This window comes from Myotis lucifugus, unplaced genomic scaffold (assembly GCF_000147115.1).
Source record: "Myotis lucifugus unplaced genomic scaffold, Myoluc2.0 scaffold_72, whole genome shotgun sequence".
NCBI lineage: Eukaryota > Metazoa > Chordata > Mammalia > Chiroptera > Vespertilionidae > Myotis > Myotis lucifugus.
In genome coordinates, this window is record NW_005871120.1 from 2,641,384 (window position 1) to 2,648,535 (window position 7,152).

The 7,152-nt window shown below is 44.9% G+C and overlaps 1 pseudogene; it reads left to right on the top strand.

The window, feature by feature from the left end:
* The first annotated feature begins 556 nt into the window (after positions 1–556).
* On the top strand, positions 557–1,054 carry LOC102435947 (annotated as a pseudogene).
* The last annotated feature ends 6,098 nt before the right edge of the window (positions 1,055–7,152 follow it).

The following is a 7,152-nucleotide window of genomic DNA, read 5'->3' on the forward strand; positions in this document are numbered from 1 at the left end:
ATCAGCACTCTACTACTGATCCTGTCTTTATTTAAAACCCATGTGTTGTTCACTATCCATTTCCTTTTTTACAAATACTATTTGCCTTTTTGGATACTGGTATGTTGTTTGGAAAGAGTTTGATTCTTTGGGGTCCTTTTTAAGATTTGATTGAAATAAACAGAGCAGTTCCCTGTGATAGTATACGGCCAAATAATGTTATACCATGTTGTATGGTTAATTAACTGTTTCTCACTACTGCAGCAAGACCCTTCCACGTAAATTATTCAATGCCTGTGCATCTACAGGTTGTCTAGTCTGGCTGACAGTAAAGGTCGCTATTGCAGGCCCTGTGTGAGTATCAGTTACCAAGAATCCTTTTCAGGGCTCCCCGCGGCGCATGCGCTAGAGGGCCGGAGCGCGGTCTTGACGCGTGCGCAGCCTGGGCCCTCCCAGCAGGCTCTGGGGCAAGATGGCGCCGCGGGGGTCTGTGCCGCGGACTGTCTGAGGCGACGCCAAGGGACTGCGACCCTGTTCCAGCTCCGCGGGAAAGCAGAGGCCGAACCCCAGGGCTGCGATGGCCGCGGCGGTGGCCAAGTTGGAAGGGCCGCCGTTCATCAGTGAGGCAGCTGTGCGAGGCAACGCCGTGGTCCAACGCCGCGGTCCTGGACCTCGGGGCCATGGCCGGCATCCTAGGCCTCACCGGCCTCTACCTGCTCGCCTCCATCCTGTTCTCCCTGCTCCTCATCCTCAAGGCGGGCAGGAGGTGGAACAAATACTTTTAAGTCCCGAAGACCTCTCTTCACGGGAGGCCTCATCGGAGGCCTCTTCACCTACTTCCTGTTCTGGAGTTCCTCGCAGTGGTTCTCAACCTTCCTAATGCCGCAACCCTTTGATACAGTTCCTCATGTTGTGGTGACCGCCAACCGTAAAATTATTTTCGTTGCTACTTCATAACTGTAGTTTTGCTACTGTTATGAATCGTAATGTAAATATCTGATATGCTATATGTGTTTTCTGATGGTCGCGACCCACAGGTTGAGAACCACTGCATGGCATGGTGCACGTCTACTGAAATGGGGCGGGTGACTCCTTTAGGAAACCAGACAGTAACAACGTGTAGACTTACTTAGTTTTAAAATGGTTGAATTCACTGCTTGTGCTGTAACGTTATAACTTATACCAGAGGACGGAGAGCCTGTAATACTCTTCAGATTAAATGAAGCGTGAGACCAAAAAAAAAAATCCTTTTCAGTGGTTTATTTCCTGGCTTCTAATAATGTATTCCAAAGTTTCTGTTTTCTGTTGAGAAATCAGATGACAGTTTCATGGGTGCTCCCTTGCAAATAACTAAGTGCTTTTCTCTTGCTGCTTTTAAGAGTCTCTCTTTGTCTTTAACCTTTGGCATTTTAATTATGACATGCTTTGGTGTGTCCTTCTTTGTGTTCATCTTGTTTGGTACTCTCTGCGTTTCCTGGACTTGCAAGTCTATTCTCTTCACCAGGTTAGGGAATTTTCCCATCATTATTTTTTTTTCAAATAGCTTTTCAATTTCTTGTTCTCTCTCTTTTCTTTCCACAACCCCATGGTGCAAATGTTGGTATGCTTCAAGTTGTCCCAGAAGCTTCCTACATTATCCTCACTTTGGGGGATTATTTTTTCTTTTTGCTGTTCCGATTGGGTGTTTTTTGCTTTATCTCCAAACCACTGATTTGATTCTCACCTGAATCAATTGTACTGTTGATTTCCTGTAAATTTTTCTTCATTTCAGTTAGTGTATCATTCATTTCTGACTGGTTATTTCTTATGGTTTCCATGTCCTTTTTCTATGCTGTTGAAGTTCTCACTAAGTTCATTGAGCATCCTTATAACTAGTATTTTGAATTTTGCATCAATTACATTACTTGTCTATATTTTGTTTAGTTCTTTTTGGAGTTTTGTTCTATTCTTTCATTTGGGACATTTTTTTTGTCTGCATTTTAGCACCATTCCTGTGTTTGTTTCTTTGTATTAGGTAGAACTGCTACATCTCCCAGGCTTGATAGAGTGGCCTAATATAATAGGTGTTCTGTAGGATCCAGAGGCACAGCCTACCAGATCACCCAAGCTGGGCATTGGGTGACATGTGGGTTGTGCACACCCTCCTGTTGTAGTTGAGACTTGATTGCTGTTGGCACATCAATAGGAGGGATTTACCCCTTGGTTACAAGGACAGGCTATGACAAACAACCTCCAAACATTGACCATGTGGAGGATGAGCTGTGCAGGACCCACCCCACAAAGAAGGACTTACTTCTGCAGGCCTCCTCTGGGACCTACTGCCTGCCCGTTGAGTGTGTCACTTGTGGAGGTATTTGGGTGGTGCTTTGACATAATCTGAAGCTGTCAATCAGGTGTCTGGTTATGGGGCCTCCCTAAAGGTGCAGGCCAAGGTCAGCCACCACCAATGTTCTGTCCAGGGCCATCCAGCATGAACTACAAAGCGATCTGGAGATGGCTGCTATTTATGCTGAGTTTGGCGGTGCCCAAGCAAGGCCAAGTTGCAAATCAAGGCCAGCTGCTGCTAGTGCCAGGCCTGGGCCACTTACTATAAGATACAGGGTATGCTGAAGCCAGATGCTGCTTGTTTGAGAGCTTTTAGGAAAGTCTGAAGCATGAGCCAAGACAAGTCATTTGCATGGAAATGCTGGAAACAGCATTGGGTGGGCCTGCAGGCTGGGTGAGGTGGGGTCTCACAGAATCACTAGGGCAGGGCAAACAGTGTGAGCCTGGTTGATGGAGACTCAGATATGGTGCTACCTGCTGGCTCTGGGAAAGTAGTGGGGAGAGTCCAGAAAAGGAACTATGGCCTCTGCCAGCACTTTTGTCTGAGAGAAAGCTGCCCCCTTCCCAGCCCTTGCCCTGAAGTGAGACAATTCAGTCCCTCCCATATGCCCCTGGTGCTTTTTGAGCTGCTGCCTGGTGCTGGAGCTCAGAGAGAGTGAATCTGAGTAAACCCATGTGCAGGTCCTTTAAGAGGAATTGCCTGGGACTCCAGCAGCCTCTGTCTCATTCAGCCACAATCCCTCCTTGTTTTTACAGCCAGAAGTTATGAGGACTTCTCCTCCTGGCCCTGAAATTGGGATGGGGGGCCTGGTGTGGGGCTGGGACCCCTAGCTCCTCAGGCAGGACCTCCACAGGAAATATTCCTCCTGGTTTTTAGTCAACACAGGTGGATGTGGAACCAGCCCATTTTGAGTCTCTGCCCCTCCTACCAGTCTTGATGTAGCTTCTTCTTTAAATCCCTTGTTGTAGAATTTCCATTCTGCTAGATTTCAGATGGTTCTGAGTGATGGTTGTTCTGTAGTTAAGTTGTAATTTTGATGTGGTTATGGGAGGATGGGGGTACCTGATGATGGGAATTTACCTTAAGATATCTTAGACAAGGGAGTTAACAAAACAAGGAATTGCTCTGGCCTGCTCACAACCAACATAGTCTCCTCCAAAATGCTTTTGTAAGCAGCAGTCACTTTTAAAAATGGAAGCCATTGTGAAATATCTTACTTGTTTTGCGTTCTTTAAATAGGTGCCCCTATAGGACCTGCTTTGCCTTAGAGCAGCGGTTCTCAATCTGTGGGTCGCGAGCCCTCTGGGGGTTGAACGACCCTTTTGCAGGGGTGACCAAAGACCATCGGAAAACACATATATAATTACATATTGTTTTGTGATTAATAACTATGCTTTAATTATGTTCAATTTGTAACAATGAAATTGGGGGTCACCACAACATGAGGAACTGTATTAAAGGGTCGTGGCATTAGGAAGGTTGAGAACCACTGCCTTAGAGAAACCAATAGAGCAAGGCCAAGTCTGGTGCCAAACTTCTGACTTGAGAAGTCCATGGCTACCATTCCCATTATCTATTCCATAGCTGTCAGCCACCTGTTCCATCTCAGATTGAGGACCTTAGAAGTCAGGCCTCAGACACCACCAGGCCAAGTCCCTCATACAGCAGACAAATGAGAAAATGGCCCTTGATGACTATCTGCCTTGTGATGGTCACTGCTGTCTCAGGACATCCCCTCTGAGGAAGATCCCGTGTGCTTCCCCACATGGCAGATGAGTGAATTGAGGCAGGAGGAAGGGTGAGGTGAGGAGTGTCCAGACCTTCAGCATGGATGAAACCAGAGTGCAAAGAAGAGTTGCAAAGCTGAGGCTGGCTCTCTTGCCAGTTAGGCCAGTGGTCAGCAAACTGCGGCTGGCGAGCCACATGTGGCTCTTTGGCCCCTTGAGTGTGGCCACGAAGTTTCAATCGCACTGTATGTGCGCGCCGGCACGTGGTATTTTGTGGAAGAGCCACACTCAAGGGGCCGCAGTTTGCCGACTACTGAGTTAGGCTGTCGGAGATTAGCAAGATGTTCGTTCCACCACCACACCTGAGGGTTTTCTGTGTGCCAAGAGCTTGTGAAGAGGGTAGTGAGCAAACAGATCCTCTACATTATGAGGAGGGAAACAAACAGGTAATCAAAGATGTGTAATTGCACAAGGTGATAAGTTCCACACAGGAAAACCCGGGGCAAAATGAGAGCTGATAACAAGAGAGCTGATAGGGGGTGGAAGGGCGAGGTGGATCCTGGAAGACTTTTGGATGGAGTGATATTTTAGCTGAGACCTGATGAATGATGAGTCCTAACCCAGGTAAGGGATATTCTAAGCATGAAAGGTGTCCATGAGCCTTAAGATGCGAAAGACCTAAGACCTAGGTGTGTTTGAGAAAGTCCACATCTGCGGTCAGGTCACTTAAGAGTCCACTTTGGATGCTGACCCCCAGACCTAATGCCACGGTGGGGACTTTCCCCAAATATTCCACTAACAAAGAATCCTGGCTGGAACCAGACTGAGGCCCAAAGCAGTTCGTGTGTACCATCTGTCAGTGATTCCCCTCAATGCCCTGGGGGCACCTGGGCATGGGGATGGATGACTGTAATGAGTCTAATTGTATCTGGATTTCTCCATGGCAAGTGTGTGCAGAACAGCCCAGCAGAGTCCTTGACTAATGACTTTCAAATATAATTAAAAACATATTTCAATAGATAGCGCATTGCCAAGTCTATACCAGCAAAGTAAAATTAACCTTCAAACGATACTGGAACAACAGTGAATTGCAAGGGTTTGTAAGAGATTAGCTACACTGTAGCTTAATTATGTTACAATAACTCACCTCATTAATCTCCAAGGAAACAATAATGACAACAGTTAAATACTGTAATTAACAAACCCTATTTCAATCTTGATTTTAATTTTATAGGACTTGGTTATATTATACAATGTAACTGTGGAAAAGACAGAATGTCAGTAGAGCACCCTGGTTCTATGAGAGCTCTTGGCTAACAGAGCCCCATACCCTCAGGTTTGTGATTCCACCAAGCTGAGCTTCTGCTTAGACCCCAACCCATGCAGAAAAAAGACAAGATATATACATTCAAGACCTCCTAGGTGTCCCCCTGCCACCAAACAAACAAACAAACAAAAAAAAACATGAAGTCATGTCTGTATTTGTCATTCTGTATTTAAAAGCAGCAAACCTTGCACTTGATCTTCTGTTTGGGACTTGTTTAGTATGGGGCGCAGCTACAGTGTTTTGGCCTGGTTCAAGCCTTGGACTAATGAAAGGACAGGGTCCTCTCATTGCCACGTGCAAGTCCCAGCTGGAGGGCAGGGCCCTCCCAGCACAATTATAGCCAACAGCTATGGTTGTAAGCTTGAACCTATGGTCCAAACACGTGGCCCCACGTGCCTTGTGCTAGAGTTCAGGTGCATGTAGTTGAGTAAGGTTGAAACTCACGAGAATGCTGTAAACAACTTGATCACACCCCTACTTTGCCTCATGGCATCTGCTATAAAATAAAGACATGGCTTGTGGGTGCTGGCGCTGTCTCCTCATCAGGGAGCAGCGTCCCACCGAGACCCAGCTTTCATTCTCTTGTCTGTCTTTTCTCAATCCTTTCACCCCCTCACTCAGGGTCACTGAACCAGGCTGAGCTGGCATGGCACATAAGGCGCCCTGGGGCTGAGTATCCATGGCCATGCCGGCTCCCCACAGTTTAGTGTTGGGATGTTCCAGCTGAAGGTCCTTTGAAAAGGTCTCATGGGCAGGGGTAGGACAGATTAGACAATCAAGGGCATAACAATTAAGAGTGGGCAGATAGTAGGATAGGGCATAACAATTAAGAGTGGTCTCAATAATGCAGGAAAAAACATTTGGCAAAACTCAACAACTATTCATGATTAAAATTCTCAACACTCTAGGAAAAGAAGGAAATGTCCTCACACTGATAAAGGAATCTACAAAATACTCACAGCTGCCCAGACAGTGTGGTTCAATGGTTGAGAGCGTCAACCTATGAACCAGGAGGCCAAGGTTCAATTCCCAGTCAGGGCCCATGCCCGATAGGAGGCATGTAGGAAGCAGCCAATCAATGATTCTCATCCTTGATGTTTCTCTCTCCCTCTCCCTTCTCTAAAATCAATAATATAAATATATTATTTAATATGTACTGCAGGTTCTAGCCAAAGCAATTAGGCAAGAAAAATAAAGGCATTCAGATGGAAAAGCAAGAAGTAGAACTATCTCTATTTTCAAATGAAAAGATCTTGTACATAGAAAAGCCTGGGGAATCAAAATAATAATGATTATAATAATAAACTATTAGAACTAATAAGCAAGTTCAGCAAGGCTGCATGACATGAGATAAATATTCAAAAACCAATCATATTTCTTTACACTAGCAATGAACAATGAGAATTAAATTAAGAAATATGTCCATTTACAAAGAATCAAAAAGAATAAAATAGTTAGAAAAACACTTAATAGAAGGGCAAAATGGTTACACTGAGATGTACAAAACACTTGAAAAAAATTTGAAAAGAACTAAATAAATGAAAAGATATTCCACAGTCATGGATTGGAAGAGTTAGTACTGTTGAGACAAAAATACCTCCACGTTGACCTATAGACTCAACACAATCCCTGTCAAACTTCCAGCTGCCTTTTTCATTTCAGAAATTGACAAGCTGATTCTTAAATTCATAGATAAATAAAAGAACCCAGAATAGCCAAAACAATCTTGAAAATAAAGAACAAACAACCCCAATTTCAAATTTTCTACAAAGTTACAGTAATTAAGACAGTGT